The sequence below is a fragment of the Hevea brasiliensis genome, chromosome 10 (assembly GCF_030052815.1).
Source record: "Hevea brasiliensis isolate MT/VB/25A 57/8 chromosome 10, ASM3005281v1, whole genome shotgun sequence".
Taxonomy (NCBI): Eukaryota; Viridiplantae; Streptophyta; class Magnoliopsida; order Malpighiales; family Euphorbiaceae; genus Hevea; species Hevea brasiliensis.
In genome coordinates this window covers 57230587-57248565 of record NC_079502.1, presented here as the reverse complement: position 1 = coordinate 57248565, position 17979 = coordinate 57230587, and the positions used below count along the sequence as shown (strand labels likewise).

The window sequence follows — 17979 nt, the reverse complement described above, 5'->3', positions numbered from 1 at the left end:
GTTTTAAACACTTATTAGAAATGCTCACCACTTATCAAAAATAGGAAAATTGTTTTAAAATCCCTTGTAGGGTACTTAATGAGTTATCGGTCGGTGAAGTGCGGTAGTTCATTAGGTATTCTACGGGATCATGTGATGCCTTACAGAGGGGTAAGGTGTGACAATGAAGCCCAAGGAGAAGAAGTTGTTAATGCAAACGTGCCTAGGGGAAGTATGATGGATCATGCTTTTCCTCGTTTTGATGATTTGAGAGAGAGCATAGCAAGACCAAGGATTAATGCAAATAGCTACAAGATGGATTTTGGAGTTCTTCAAATGATTCAAAATTCTCAATTTGGAGGGCATCCTTCTGAAAATCCACATACTCATCTGAAGAAATTTGCTATGATCTATGACATGCAAAAACAACCTGGAGTGTCTGATGATGCAGCAAGATTGAAGCTATTCCCATTCTCTTTGAAATATAGAGCATTGGATTGGCTTGATTCTTTACCTCACAACTCAATTACAAATTGGGAGCAACTCACTGATGCATTTCTTGCACAATATTTTCCACCTGGAAAAACTCAAGAACTAAGGAATCAAATGACAGCTTTTAGACCAAGAGAGGATGAAACTCTCTATGAGTCATGGATGAGATGGAATGAGTTAGAGAGATTATGCCCACATCATGCCATTCCGAAAATGGATGATAAACAAGAATTTTTACACAAATGTCACTCCTGCAATCAGAGGGATTATTGATGCTCAAACAGGAGGAGAATTTATTATAAAGCATGAAGATGAAGCTTATGAGCTATTGGAGAAAATTGCAAAGAATACTCATCTTTGGAGTAGTCCAAGAGGACCAGCTCCAACTCAAAAGAGGCAAGCTGCTGGAATGTATGATCTTGATCCATTCAACATGATTAATGCAAAGTTTGATGCACTTACAAATGTCCTTGCTAAGAAGATGGAAGATCTGAGTATGTTGGTTAGTTCATCATCATCAGCTGGAAGTTCACAACAAGTGGCTTATGCAGAGGAAACTACCAGCTGTTGAGTAGATTATGGAGAACAAGTAGCATATGTTGGTAATTATGGAAACAAACAAATGGGGAATTCTTATTCTCAAACTTACAATCCAAATTGGAGGAATCATCCCAACCTTTCATGGGGAAATCAGCAAAATCAAGTTCAAAATCAGAATTTTCAACCACATCAGCAACAAGGAGTTCCATATTAGCAAAATAGGCAACCATTGCTTAATTTTCAGCAGAAAAATATGAACCCTCCACCAAAACAGCAAGAACGAAATTCCACCATTGAAGCTTTATTACAACAAATTCTTGCTAACCAAAATAAGCATGATGAGGAGATGAGAGAGATGAAAGCAAGGCTGGAACAGATGCAAACACATAACAGAATGCTGGAAAACTAGATTGCACAATAAGCATCTTCCTCAGGTGCTAAATCTTTTGGAAAACTTCCAAGTCAACCAGAAAACCCAAGAGAGCAGTGTCAAGCTATTACTTTAAGAAGTGGGAAAGTTATAAATGATGAGAAGAGTGAAAACAGTGAGAAGAGAGAAAATGAAAAAGAAACTGATGAGAGTGAAAAACAAGAGAATGCAGAAAAATGTAAAGAGGAAATTGAAGAAAAGGAAGAGAAGTATATACCTCTTGAACCCTACAAGCCACAACTTCCCTTTCCACAAAGATTTCACAAAGCCAAGCTTGATAAGCAATTTGGGAAGTTCTTAGAGGTTTTGAAGAAACTTTACATAAATGTGCCTTTTGTTGATGCTCTTTCACAAATGCCCTCTTATGCGAAATTCTTGAAAGAAATTCTCTCAAACAAGAGGAAACTTGAAGATGACGAAACTATAGCTTTGACAGAAGAATGTAGTGCTATCCTTCAAAGGAAACTTCCCCCAAAGCTCAAGGATCCAGGGAGTTTTTCAATTCCATGCCACATAGGGGAATCATGTTCTACAAAAGCTTTATGTGATTTAGGGGCTAGTGTTAGCCTTATGCCCCTCTCCATTTATGAAAAGCTCAATATGGGAGATCTTAAACCAACCCACATTTCTCTTCAGTTAGCTGACAGGTCAATTAAGTATCCTGAAGGGATTTTGGAGAATGTGACTCTGAAGGTTGGGAAGTTCTACATACCTGTTGACTTTGTCATCTTGGACATGGAGGAAGATTTTAATATCCCAATTATCTTGGGAAGACCCTTTCTAGCTACAGCAGGAGCATTGATTAATGTTAAGGGAGAAAAGCTGACTCTTAGGGTTGGTGAAGAGCAATTGGTTTTCAATATTAATAACACTATGAAGAAGCATCATTCTGAAGCTGATACTTGCTTGAGAGTTGATATTATTGATGAGCTGGTTGAAGAACACTTCAGAAAGAAATATCCAGAAGATCCACTTGAAAATTGTTTGGTTCATGGAGGAGGCATAGACTATGACAACCCTCATGTAGCTGCATATGCTCAACACTTAGAGGGAAGTCCACCATTCATTTCTGCTCCAGTTTTTCAACTCACACAAAAGAAAAAAGTAGAATCTAAACAACCATCATTCAAGGAAGAAGATGCACCTAAGGTAGAAGTTAAGCAACTTCCTTCTCAGCTCAGGTATGAGTTTCTTGGCACTAATAACACTTATCCAGTAATTGTAAATGCAAATTTGAGTACTTTAGAGGCTGATAAGTTGTTAAGAGTGTTGAGACAATTTAGGAAAGTCTTAGGATACACCATAGATGACATTAAGGGAATAAGCCCACACTTTTGCATGCATAGAATCATCTTGGAAGAAAATTGTAAGCCATCTATTGAACATCAGAGGAGGTTGAACCCAAATATGAAAGAAGTTGTTAAAAAGGAAATTTTGAAGTTGCTTGATGCAGGGATCATATATCCCATCTCAGACAGTACTTGGGTGAGCCCAGTACATGTCGTCCCAAAAAAGGGTGGAATGACAGTTGTCAAAAATGAAAATAATGAATTAATTCCCACCAGAACAGTGACTAGTTGGCGAATGTGCATAGATTATAGAAAATTAAATGTTGCCACTAGAAAAGATCATTTTCCACTTCCCTTCATTGATCAAATGTTGGAAAGACTAGCTAGGCATTCTTACTTTTGCTATTTAGATGGATATTCAGGTTTTTTTTCAAATCCCTATCCATCCAAATGATCAAGAGAAAACCACTTTTACTTGTCCATATGGAACCTTTGCTTATAGAAGGATGCCATTTGGGTTGTGTAATGCACCAGTCACTTTTCAAAGGTGCATGATGGCAATTTTCTCAGATTTCATTGAAGACATAATGGAGGTTTTTATGGACGATTTCTCCGTTTATGGATCTTCATTTGACATATGCTTGGCTAACCTTTCTAAAGTTTTGCAGCGATGTGCAGATACTGACCTTGTGTTAAATTGGGAAAAGTGTCATTTCATGGTTCAGGAAGGGATAGTGCTTGGACATTTGGTGTCTAACAGAGGAATAGAGGTTGATAAAGCCAAAGTTGAAGTGATAGAGAAGATGGCTCCTCCTACCAATGTCAAGGGAATTCGAAGTTTCCTATGACATGCCGGGTTCTACAGACGCTTTATCAAGGATTTTTCTAAAATAGCCAAACCTTTGTCTAATTTGTTAAGTAATGACACACCATTTGTATTTGACCAAGAGTGTTTGGATGCCTTTTGCAGGTTGAAGCAAGCTCTTATCACTGCACCAATCATGCAACCACCTGATTGGAGCCTACCTTTTGAAATTATGTGTGATGCTAGTAACTATGCAATCGGGGCTGTTCTTGGTCAAAGAAAGGACAAAAAGGCTTATGCTATTTATTATGCTAGTAGAACACTGGATGAGGCTCAAACAAATTATGCAACAACTGAAAAGGAATTTTTAGCAATTGTCTTTGCATTGGAAAAGTTCAGACCTTACATTATTGACTCAAAGGTGGTTATATTTTCAGATCATGCAGCCATCAGGTATTTGCTCCATAAAAAGGAGGCTAAGCCTAGGTTCATTAGGTGGATTCTGATGCTACAAGAGTTTGATTTGGAGATTAGAGATAAGAAGGGAGCTAAAAATGTAGTTGTTGATAATCTTAGTAGGTTGAAATTGGATGATGAAGAATTGGATGAAATCCCTATTGATGAGTTTATCTTGGATGAACAACTTTTCTCTCTTGTTGCTAAACTACCTTGGTATGCAGACTTTGTGAATTATCTATCTTGTGGAGTTTTACCTCTAGGTATGACATGGCAACAAAAGAAAAAGTTTTTGCATGAGGTGAAGTTTTATAGATGGGACGATCCTTTACTCTTCAGGAGATGTTGTGATGGTCTAATTAGAAGATGTATTCCTGAAGAGGAGGTACAGAGTATTATGCATCATTGCCATGCTTCTGATTGTGGAGGACATTTTCGAATCTCTAAAACAGCTAGTAAAATTTTGCAAGCTGATTTCTTTTGGCCAAATCTTTTTAAGGATGTGAGGAAATTTGTGTCGGATTGTGATAAATGTCAAAGGAGTGGAAATTTGTCAAAAAGAGATCAAATGCCCCTAAATAATATTCTTGAAGTGGAATTATTTGATGTTTGGGGAATAGATTTCATGGGGCCATTCCCTCCTTCATATGGTAATAGATACATCTTAGTTGGGGTTGACTATGTGTCAAAGTGGGTGGAAGCTATTGCAACTCCAACTAATGATGCTAGAGTGGTAGTGAAATTCTTGAAGAAATTTGTCTTGAGCAGATTTGGAGCTCCTAGGGCTATAATTAGTGATGGAGGTTCCCATTTTTGTAATAAGCAATTTGAGAGCCTAATGAGGAAGTTTGGTGTAGTGCACAAGATAGCTACCCCATACCACCCTCAAACTTCAGGACAAGTTGAAATTTCTAACAGAGTGCTCAAGCATATTTTGGAGAAAACAGTGAACAATTCTCGGAAAGATTGGTCTATCAAACTAGATGATGCTTTATGGGCATATAGGACTGCCTACAAAACCCCTATAGGAACTACTCCCTTTAGGTTGGTGTATGGTAAGTCTTGTCATTTACCTGTGGAGTTAGAACATAGAGCATATTGGGCCATTCAAACCTTGAATTTTGATCTTAAGCAAGCTGGTGAGAAAAGGTTGTTACAACTTAATGAGCTTGAGGAATTGAGGATGGATGCTTATGAAAGTGCCCGTATTTACAAAGAAAGAACTAAAGTTTGGCATGATAAGCATCTGAGAAAAAAGGAATTCAAAGAAGGTGATTTAGTTTTGTTGTTCAACTCAAGATTGAAATTGTTCCCTGGAAAACTCAAGTCAAGGTGGACGGGTCCATATAGAGTTTCTAAGGTTTTCCCTTATGGAGCAATTGAAATTTGGAGTGAAAAATCTGGGAATTTTAAGTTCAATGGGCATAGATTGAAGCATTACATATCTGGAGACCCAATAAAGGGAGCAAGCTGTTACAAGCTCTCCAATCCCTCACCTCTTTTCAGTGAAATTCTTGAAGAGTCCAGCCAAGGACTATAAATTAGCCCTCTTGGGAGGCATCCCAAGTCCTTTTATTTTGCTTTTGCTAATTTACTTTCATTTTCATTGATTTTGTTTTTATCTTAAATCTCCCCAAATTCAATTTTTGACATTGTTAAATCTTGTCCCTTGTAGATGTATTTCAATGAAGAAAGGCTGGTGAACTGTTGGGGGAGTGACCCTTAACTTGAAAATTTTGTCCTTCAAACTCTCCCAAAAACTGATAAGTTTTTGCTGCATAATCTGTGCAGGAGCTGCAATCTGGTTCATGCAGAGGAAAAATGAAATCTGCAGCAAATGGCTTGTATTTTTGGTGAGGTTGAATGTATATCAATGGAGAAAGGTTGGTGAACTGCAGGAGCTGCAATCTGGTTTATGCAGAGGAAAAATGGAATCTGCAGCAAAAAGGGTGTTTGCAGCAGATGGCTTATGTTCTTGGTGAGGTTGGGTGTGTGACTTTTAAGTATATGTGCTTTTAATGCTAATATGGTGGTAAGTTGGTCATTTTTGTAGTTTTGAGATTGTTTGGGTTATGGAATTCAAGGTGGACAATATTGCATTCTCTTGGCATAACTTGGAAAATTCATTTCATCATTTGTGAATAGATACAACTTTATGCAGATTTATTTGAGTTTTAATGTGCTAAATGTTGATTTGCAGAATTTGAGTCAAAATGGCATAGTTCTCAAAGGTATTTTATGTAGGATCGATATCTACATGCTTGTGTGATGCATTTTTTATGAACTTTGTATATATTGATGTGTTTTTGGTGAAAATTCTCATGGTTTATGCTTCATAGAATTATATTTCCTCATTTTAGGGTATTTTTCACAGTTGCAATTCATGTTCCATTGCAATCTTAATCTTGTTGAATTGTGCATAAGCAACTGCATAGCTTATGCAATCCTGCATAACCACAATTTTTGCCATTTTTCACCTTTATTGCAAGTGCATAAGGACAGTGCATAGCCTATGCAGTTCTGCATAACCTCATTTTGTCAAAATTCATATCTGTCAAAACTTGCATAAGGTGAGTGCATGACTTATGCACATTTGCACAACTTCAAATTCTGCATTTTCTCTCTCTGCCGAAGTCTGCATAAGGAGGGTGCATAACTTATGCACTTCCGCATGACCAAAAACTTTGAAAATCCAAACCTGCTGAGGGGTGCATAAGGAGAGTGCATAGCTTATGCACTTCTGCATAACCAGAAACTCCAAAAATTCAAACCTGCCGAGGGGTGCATAAACAGAGTGCATAGCTTATGCACTTCTGCATGACCAGAAACCCAGAATCTCCAAACTTACCGAGGGGTGCATAAGCAGAGTGCATGACTTATGCACTTCTGCATAACCAAAGACTCTGAATCTCAAAACCCACCGAAGAGTGCATAAGCAGAGTGCATAGCTTATGCACATCTGCATGACCACCAACCCCAAACACCAAAAGCTGCCGAGACCTACATAAGCAGAGTGCATAACCTATGCACTACTGCATAACCGAAAATTCGAAATTTTAAAAGCTGCCGAGAGGTGCATAAGGGGAGTGCATGACTTATGCACTCCCGCATAACTTCACTCCCCAATTTTCAAAAGTTGCCGAGACCTGCATAAGTAGCGTGCATGGCCTATGCACTTCTGCATGACATATTTTTCTGAACTTCAAAACAGGGCAACACTTGCATAAGCTGGTGCATAAGCTATGCACATGCACTTTCCCCTTATGCAGTCTTTTACAAAACCCGTTTAAATCAAATTTTTTCCTTTCGGCAAAAATTTTTTCTTTCCCATCTTCACCCGAATAAACCCTGTTCACTGTCCTTCTTCTCTCACAATCCTCATTTCGGCATAACTCCTCCTCACACCTTCTTCTCCATTTCGATTCTCACTACATTTGCCCTAATTCTCATTCTTCTTCGATTTTCTTCTTTTCTCCTTATCTCTTCCATCTTCTTCATCGGCAATGGAGTCGCCTCCCCATTCCCGTCTAGCTTCTCCTCTTGAAGTCTCGCCATTGTCAACGATACCCCCCACTCCCAATTCTCCTCCACAAGTGACACCCCCACCACCTCCCCCAACAACGTACAAACGTAAAATCCGGTCAAAATCTGTGCAACCCATGTCCTCTGCCCCTCCTCTGTCCAAACGCAAAGACCCACCCACCCCATTGTCGGAATCGCCACCTAAAAATCCAAAAGCTCCAGCCTCTACACCCTCTTCCAGCAAAAAGACAATTTCGGCAGCCTCACATGTATCAAAGCTACCCTAGCCTCTTCCTGATACAATTCAAAAAGCAGCTTTTAAGCGACTCAAGGATAGAAGGGTACAACCCACTAGGTATATATCTGCTGATTCTCTACAATCTCTTGGTTTATTTGACAATGTAGTTGCATATCTTGACGGTATGGGTTGGATGGAATTTGTGCATAAACAGGAGATAGTTTATCCAACTCTAGTTTTGGAGTTTATTTCTTCATTCTCTGCTACCCTTAAATTGCATGATGTAGACCATAAACCAATTATGAAATTTAGATGCTTGGGGCAAAATAGAGAGCTGTCATTGGACCAATTTCATAGCATTTTTGGTTTTGCAATTGATGGGTTATTTAGAGTACCACATACTGGAGTAGAGGTAGCCAACAAGGGCATTTGGAATGCTGCCCAATTTTGGAGAATCATCACAAACCAACCTCAAACTTTCTCAGCTGGAAGATCAAAAACATCCCAAATACTTGACCCTGCACTTAGGTTTATTCATAGGCTGATTGCTAGCACCATATTGGGCAGAGGGACTAGTTCTGGTGCTGTGGGAAAATCTGAACTATTTATGTTATGGTGTGCATTTCACAAAGTTAAGGTTTCTCCTGGTTATTTCTTTTGTGAGCATGTGCTGCATATTGCCACCAAATCCATAGGTGACATTGTTTTGGGTGGGCTCATCACTGTCATAGCCAAGCATTTTGGTTTTAATCCTACAGAGCACTCAATACCAGCACTTGTGGACACTTTATATTTTGATACTACACACTTAACCAAAACAGGGTTCAATTTGTCATATTTTGATACTGCTCAACCTGCAGCAGAAACTGGGCCCATTGCACAACCAGAAACACAACCTTTCCCATCAGTCCCACAGCACCCTACTACACCTACCCCACCCCCTCAGCCTGCACAGGACATCCCAGCAGCCTCTGCTCAGCCCATACCTCCTACAGCTGAACCTTCCTCTTCCACAGCCCCTCCTGCATTCAACACTAAAGCCTTATTCACCTATCTTGACAGGCTTAGTGATGATATATACTTTGTGGATAAGAAGCTTGACACTGGTCTTGATACACTCAAGGATCGTCATGATCACCTATTTGACCTTGTCATGGAAACCAGGGACAAGCAGAAAGAATTGAAGGAAATGGTGAAGCAACTCATGATCTTTCTGGGCATGCCACCCCCACCTCCATCACCTCCTCCAGCACCATCATTTCGACAGCCGGCAGAAGCCACCAGCCCCTTAGCAACATCTTTGGACAAGGGCAAAACAATAGAACTAGATTAGCTTCTGTTTTCCTTTTGTTCAATCTTGTAGGACCTTTTCTTTGTAAATATGTTCATACATTTATAGTTTGCTTTGAATTATGTTTCTTTTGAATTATTTTGTTTTAAATTCTATGTTTCTTGAAGTTTTATTGGATAGCTATTACATTAGTCTTCTTTGATTTTCATTGCACTTATTCCCCTTTTGTACATATTTGCCCATACTCTGCATATATTTTAATGCTTCTACTGCTGGTTGTACATTTCCCTTTGCCAATTCCCATGCAGCAGCTTTTGTATACACTGCACAGGCTATGAATTTCCTCATGCAAATATTTTGCATAACCTATGCAACCCTTTCTGCTACTTATGCAGAACTGCACAGGTTGTATTCCCTTTATGCAGATGTCCTGCATAGCCTATGCAACCTATATTGCCTCTTATGCAGAACCGCACGGCTTATGCACCCTACTTATGCACATGTTCTGCACCCAGGTAACTCTTTCTTTTTGCTCTTAATTTTTACAATTCCTGGTCCATATTATTTGCTTTGAGTGTTGGTTATCCACTACTTGAGACATTGAGGACAATGTCCAATTTTGAGTTTGGGGGTGCACATTTTGATTTTTGGCTTTAACATTTTGATTTTTGCTTCATTTTTCACATTTTGAGTATAGGAACATCTCATCCCATTTCATTTACATATATTGTAAATATTTTACATATATTTCCACACATACATATACATAACACATTTACACACACATTATACATCACTTAGAAATTGTATACATTGCATACAAATAGACTCCCTCCATTTAGTTAATGCATTACTCATTTTAGGAATCATGCATTAAAATCTTTTGCCAAATCCCTTGAGTATTGAAAATGTGCCTATGAGAGTGATTTGACTCACCTTTTAATTGGGTTTGTGGATTGAAAGTTTCTTAAAAGGTGCAAGGTTTTGAAGTGTCTATCCCTTGCCTATATCTTCTTAGCCAAAAAGCCACCCAACTAGTCATTTGGAGATGGAAGTGTTTAGAGGGAGTTATTGGATATAAGGTAGTAAAATGATGTCTCACCAATCCTAGAACAAATTTTCTAAACCTTTCAAGGTGAAATACCAGCTTGTACATGAAAAGAGAGATGATTAGGCATTCTTTGATTTAAACCTTCTCATTTTAAACCTTTGGCCTTTTCCTAATTAAAATTAACCCTTGCAAACCCCTTTGAACCTTTTTATTCCTAATTTTTCTTGAAACCCTTATTGCTACCTAGCCAATTAACCAAACACTCCAACCCTTTTCATGAGAATAATATTGAATATTAGGTACACTTTCTAAAAATAATAGAAATAAAAATAAAAAAAAAAAGAAGAAAAAAATATACAATAAAAGGGAGAAGAAATGCTTGTCATCTTGTAAAAAGTGCTAGCATATGTGCTTTTCACCATTGTCATTCAAAATGAAAGAAATCCACCCAAAGTATTAAAAGGAATGAGTTTGGGGGTGGCAAATTCTAGGGACAAGCATTAAACGAAAATGCAAGATACAAGTTTAAAGTATCAAAATGTTCCTCCATTTTTATGTGTTTTGTAAACTATGCTAGCACTTGACAATTCTCATTATGTATTTCTCTCCTCCATATATATATAAAAAAAAGAGAAAAAAAAGAAAAAAAAGTATAATAAAATAAGAAATGTACCTTATGTTGTCAAGATTGAAAATATTCTCATGCTTTGAATACTTTTTACCCATCTTTCTTCTTAGCCTCTTTTTGAATCCCATGGCCCCATTACATCCCTAAAAAGACCTTTGATCTCTTGATAGTACTTGCTACATTAGTGGAGATAGGAGTAGGGAATTCGCCTATGGGATTGGAAAACTATTCATTCATTCATTCAATTCCATCATTCCATATAGAGACACTTTGACTATTGATTGTTCTAGAATTCCTTTCGAGCATAACCCTCTCTTTTGATTGGTTGGTTTGGGGATTTTGAATGATAATTGACTTGATGGCTAAGCGATGAAAGCTTGGATAAGCATTAAATTCTTTGCATTTTGAAGGATGGGTATATGGATTGCTGGTATGGCTGAAGGTGTGTTAAGTTACTTTAATAGGTGATTTTCATAGTTCTTTGGATAAGGCACCCCTAAAATTTTTGCATCACATTTTAAAGTTTGCTTGAGGACAAGCAAAAGCTTGAGTTTGGGGGTATTTGATGCATACATTTTGCATAGTCATTTAGGTCTAATTTTATAACCATTTTTATTTGATTATTTGTCATTTTTAGCTAATTTCATTAGTTAATTAGTTAGTTTTTCATAATTGTCAATTTTGCATTAATTTGTGATTTTTACTTTGTTTTGTAGGAAAAATGGTGTTTTTGAAGGACCAAAGAGAATTTTGCCATTGAGGAGTGTCTTCTACAGCCAAAGATGTCAAAAACAAGTTTTCAAGCTGAAATATGCATTGACCAAACTGTGCATAACTTGCCGCATAAGCTATGCAGATCTGCATAAGGAGAAAAATCACTGTTCCAGAACCAGCCGAAATGTTCATAAGGAAACTGCATAGTTTATGCACATTCACGCCTCCATTATGCACTTTCACGGAATTGTGCATAGCCTATGCACCAAGTCATGCAGTTTCGCATAAGTGACCCAGAAGCTTGTTGCGCATAAGGGACTGCATGACTTATGCAGTCCACTTATGCAGTCCCATAAAGAGTTCATTAATGAGCTGGCAGAAGATTCCCTCAGATAATTCCTCCTAGAACATACCATTTTAGTGCTCCATGTCAGAAAAAATGATATAAATAGTCTCATTTTCCCATTTTAGAGCACAAGGAGCAGAAAAGAAAAGGAGAAGGGAAGCAGAATTTGAAGAGTCACTTTCACCTTCCACACCATTTTCAACTAAGATTTGCAGATTTCTTCCTTTCCTTACATATTTCCTACATTTCTAGTGTTTAGTTTCTTATTTCTTAGCTTAGATTAAAGCTTTATCTCCTTATAAACTCATAATATCTTGTAAGCATTATGGTTAGTGAGTAGTTTACTTTTGATTCTGGAGTAAGGGTTGTAATATTTGAGATATTTTGTGGATTTTGATTGGGTAATCCATATTTTGTGGTCTTAATGAGTTTTATTCATTTCTTGTATGCTTAATGACATGCTTAGTGTAGGATCCCATTAAGTGATGTTCTTAATCCATGGTTGAAGCACCGAAAGGAGAAGGCCTTGTGATAGATAATCAAGAAATTGGACTTAATTAACTTAGACCTAGAAATAGGCTAAGGATTAAGAGGATTCACATATTAATTAAAGAACTTAATGGGTCTTAATTAACTCTAAGTCCACGAAAGTAGGATTAGATTGATTAAGGCACTCTTTGTCTCACTCGAAAGGGAATTCAAAGGATTTAAGAATTAATCTCCTTAAAACCCATAAGTTTCATAAGATTGGATAACCAATTTAAAATCCCAAAATAGCTCGAATATGAAATCCCGAACTCCGGAATCGCCTTTTTACCATTGTTAATTTCTAATCGAATTTAATTACTTGCCATTTTGAATATTGCCATATTTGAACTTGCTTATTTTAATTTGATGCAATTTTAGTTTAATTAATACATTGTCGAATAGAATATTAATTTTGCAAATTTAGATTTCATACTCCATTACCCATCAATTCATTACTTTAATTTCAAAAATATTTCAATTTACTCAACTTTTTATATCAAAAATTCAATCATTAACACAACTCCTCGTGGGATCGATATCTTTTCTATACTACTTGTATGACCCGTGCACTTGCGGTAGGGACGCATCAGTAAGTGTCCAAATCCTCTCCCTAGCTTTAGTAAACCTTGTGTTTAGGTTGAGGTGAGTAGTTTGGTAAAGAGAAAGGAAGAAAATATTGAGATATGAACTTGTCCATTTTTGACAGCCATGAAAGTTTGTTGTATTTGAGTTTTTCTTACCTCTAATGGATGGGAATCAAGGTTGATTAACTTAAATGGAAGTCGTAGTAGGTTAATGTCCAAGTATGTGCATGTTAGTGCTTGAATTAAGGGTTTGAAAATGGGACTTTGATGCTTTGGTAAATTGCCATGTTTGGTAGCCTATAATATCATGAAATTGTATATGAGTTTATGTAATTTATTGATGAGATGTGATGGTGTTAAATTGTGGGCAGCATGTGTAGTTGCCATGGAAGTATATGTGTAATATTGGTATTGAGGTATGTTGAATTTCGGTGGAAGTAAATGTTGAACTTAATGGTGTATTGTGTGCATTGAGCACTTGAGTGTTCTGCCCAAAATGCTTGCTGGAATTGTGTACAATATATATAGAAGTGCCATGATTGAATATTGAAGTATTGGGAGGAGGAGAATTGTCAAAATTAGAAGTGTAATGTTTAAATGCAGGTTGTGTGTTTGGCAGTACATAAATTAGGTTATAAGTGCAAAACTATGAACCCAATTGGTATGAGGCAAATGGGGGGTGAAACTATACACCAAATAGGCCAACTTTCATGTAGAAATGTTGTCAAAATTCTGCCTAGAAACTGACCTTAAAAATAACCAAATCCGGAATTGTTAAGTGCAGGCCCAGATTTTTTACCATATGAACAGTAGTCATTAGGATGACCATAACTCACATAAAATAGGTCTAAATGATCTGAAATTTTTACCATGGAGAGCTTAGACATAGAGCTACAATTCTTATGAAGACACCAAAGCTCGGAAATGGCCAGAACCAAGTCAAATAGCTTGCACAAGTTCGGGTACCAAAGCCGCCAGAACTAAATGTGACCTAAAATTAACCAAATTTTGCACTAAAGGTGCAATCCGTCCAGCTTTAGTAAATTGACCATATCTTAGTCTATACAACTCAGAATGACCTGAAATTTTGCCAAAAGTTCAATAAGACATAGAGCTACAATTTTGCTTCGTTGACTAGAAGCTACAAACCAAGAGAAATAGGACATTAAGCTAGACCAATCTAATACACTAAAACTGAATTTTGACATTTACATACAATGATGCTTGAGGTAATTTGGCAATGAATGCCAACTTGTACAAATGGTAAATTGCAGTATATTGGCAGCATATTGAGTTACAAATTGTGACATGTTGATGCTAGAATTAACTTATCCATAGTACCTAAAAAGGTCAACATTTACATTGACTTGTGAATTGCATGATAACTAGTAAACAAAAAAAAATGAAGAATTAAACAATTAATTTGTAATATGCCCTAGTTTGCCTAGTTGACTAGTTTGGATAGGTTGGCATGCCAATAGAATTCTGACAGCTCTTCTATAAATGGCTTTATGCCATAATGTGTTTTTACGGCATATTATGCCGCCCTGTGACTTTAATAGCCTACGGCTATACGTATTGTGTTAATATACTTGGCTTATCGCCAGATTGACTATATGGCTTTTTAGCCATACTGTTTGCACACTGGGAGACACTTTGTGACCGATGGTATGACGGCCCGAGGTACTAGGTACCCAGTGTCAGTATATCCGTTTATCCAGTCTGGTCAGTGTATAGGCTACACGGGCAGTTAATTTAAGCACTATTAAATTCAAATAGCTAAATTCAGTCTTTTGACATACAGCAGCACCAAAATTAGCAAAAATGAAAGGTTAGCAAATAAAAGTAGAATCAACAACTGTAAAGAATATCGTTGTCATAAATTCATAAACAATTCACTTACTTTATTTTAGTGTATGTTTCTTTATATTTGGCACCACTAAGCAAAATTGCTTAGCGTGTTGCTTTTGTAACGCGTAGGTATTGGAGACACAGCTGGGGAGCCCAGCAGATCTACGACCGGGTGAGACATCAGATCTACATAAGAGTCCAGAGTCATCTGCACTACACTGCATACATGGTAGGACTTAGGATCTTGTGTAATGACTATTAATTGTATTTTGACATTTTGTTATGTAATATGTATAGATATCATAAAACTTTCAAGTTTGTACTAATTTGTATATATTAAACTCCTATGGATAGTGTTTTGATGAATGTAAAATATGATGGACTGTATTTTGAAATTATGAAATTGTGAGACTGAAAAATTAGTTGGATGGTTGAGATTATCATATTGAACTATTTTTAACAGGTTTAGAAGTACATTTCATCCGAAATACATATGGCACCCTGCTGGATTTTTATTATCATTTTTGAAACACTGATTTTATTAAAGTATGAAAATAGTATCATCATGATATGAATATTACATAAAAGACTTCTTAAAATCAAATTGAGTTTAGGAAATGAGTTAATTATAGACCAGGTGCTCTGGCATGCCATGTAGCACGCCTTACTCGGCTATATTGTAGATGGGTGAAAGGTGTTACAGAGCAGTTGTACAGTTAATATGTAGTCATATTGTCTTTAGGCTTTTTATGTTTGTGAATTAATTTATGAATGTAATCAAATATTTTGAATGCAATGGGGATGAATTTATTTAACTGTTTTGAAAATGTTATGAATTGTGGAGATTGGATGGATTTGTATTGATTGAGAGTTAAGGTGGTTGAATTGGTGAAGTATATCATTATTGGGAGTGTTTTTCTATAGGTAAAATTTTAGGTTTTTGCAAATACTACCGACACTCTGCTAAAATTTTTCCAGAATTTGTGGAAAAATAAAACTGGTCAAAAATTTTACATAGCTTTTCAACTTCAATTAAATGTTTTTTAGTTCCTACCAAAAATGCTCACCACTTTCAAAAAGTGAGAAAATGGTTTTAAAATCCCTTATAGTGTACTTAATGGATTATCGGTAGGTGAAGTTCGGTAAGTCATTAGGTATATTATGGGATCATGTTATGCCTTACAGAGGGGTAAGGTGTGACACAGAGCACACTCCAACTGCCATAGAAGAAAACTAAGTCTTAAGTATGTTAAGATTTTGGGTTGTCCAGCTTACATTAAAAAGCTGAAGACTGATAAATTGGAAATCAAATCAGAAAAGGGTCGATTTGTTGGATATCCAAAAGAAAGTTTTGGATGTCAAATTAAGAGTGTAACCTGTCCAAAATGGCTTGACAATCTAGTTCTAGAAACCTATCCTGAATTCTGGACTATACCTGAAATCCTAACCATCTAAGTACCGACTAGTTTTTACAAAATTTCCATAACTGGAGCTACAAAACTACAAATGCAGTGATTCCATAGCCAAAATGCTCATAACACATAGAATTACAACTTTTTTGTTTTGACTAGAACCCAGATCTTAAGGCAACAGAGGCAAATTGTTAGAGTAAATTAGAAGTGACAAAGCTGGAATTCCTGAATTCCAGCAAATGTGCCTTATGACCTCCAAATGGTTTTTTGGACATAACTTTCTCTAGGAAACTTCAAATGAAGTGATTCAAAAAGATTTGGAAGCTACTAAGACAAAGGCCTAAAACTTTATGTTGGGAACCTAAAGCCAATTCTGAGCCTAAGGTACTCAGAATCTAGTTACAAAAACTTGTTGAATTTCTGGTAACATGGAAAGTGCAGGGTTAGTACCCTGAAATAGTATTTGGTAAATTAGCCATAACTAGAGCTACAAAACTTGAAATTGAATGATTCAAAAAGGGAAATAATTTTAAGACATAAAGGAACAACTTCAATGAAGGAAGTGTGGCCAAACAAATTTTGCATCTTGGTTAAATTGCTAGGGAAATTTACAACCCGAATTCTAGAAATTCTTGAATCTTTCCCAAATGAATTGAAATGTGAAAATAACTTGATATAAATGGTTTAATGATCACATGAACTACATGAACATGTCATTGGGATTTATGTTCCCACTATGAATAGTGTACTAATACTATGAAACATGAATAAAACAAGTGACAAGATATTAAAATTTATGAACACATAAAGACATTAAATTTGCCCTTGTATGCCTAGACTTATTTGTATGGGTTGGTGTTAGTAGTATGCCCTAGAACATATCATTTAGTATGCATCTTGTACATCTTTTATTAATAAAAGGTATTTCCACTTTTCCATTTACATAATATATTTATGTGCAATAGAAAAGGTCCATTGATATTTTGTTAGAGATTCTATTCTTAAGTTGTTAAGAATATGAGTGACAGTATTTCTAGCACAAAGTATCATAAATAGGTTCACAATCGAGGATACTTCATAATAAGGACATGACTTATCTAAAAAGATTGTATTCATGTTTGTTTCTAAGTTATTTATATGAGATATAAATAAGATGGAATGGTGAGTCTCATGCCATATAACAAACATGATAGGCACTTATACATGATAAGTAGGCCGAACCAGTGATGCTTATGACAAGCATATGGAGTTTACTCTTGTCGATGTATTGTCATAAATCATATTAGTGCATATAATCTTTAGACCTGAGATAGCATAGTTATCTTGTATATAGGTGGTTTGAGTTTAATATTGCTTTCATACTTGTACTGTGTATGGGTATATGGGCATGTGTTGGCTCCTACTAGTTAAATATGGAGATAGGTGTTGATCAAGATGGAATCTGTTCTTCTAAGTAAATAGGGATAAAATACTATGTTCATTTAATTGTTCTTGATGTTTCAAGTTCCAGGCCAGGACAGATAGATTTAATCAGAAAAGAGTTTCTGATGACAAAATCTTTTAATCAAGAACTAGAATTAAAAGAGAACATAATATTCATAGCAAATAGGGTTTGACATAAACCATGAATCTAGCTTGAATTGGGATTTTCTAATAGAGAGATTCTAGTGCATGGTAACATATGATTATAGGTTCATTTAAGGTAAACCTTATTACTAATTGGGTGGCCAAGGCATGCTATGCTAGGTGTTAACCATGGTCTATGAGGTGCATAAAATGATTTAGAGAAATCTTTTATGGTAAGAAAGAGTTCTGATAATATT

At 36.3% G+C, this 17979-nt stretch overlaps 1 non-coding gene across 1 annotated transcript; it reads right to left on the bottom strand.

Moving 5' to 3' along the window:
- Positions 1 to 570: 570 nt before the first annotated feature.
- On the bottom strand, positions 571 to 677 carry LOC131170116 (small nucleolar RNA R71). Its single transcript, XR_009141057.1, has one exon. It is a non-coding gene; the product is annotated as a small nucleolar RNA R71 (small nucleolar RNA).
- Between the last annotated feature and the right edge of the window lie 17302 nt (positions 678 to 17979).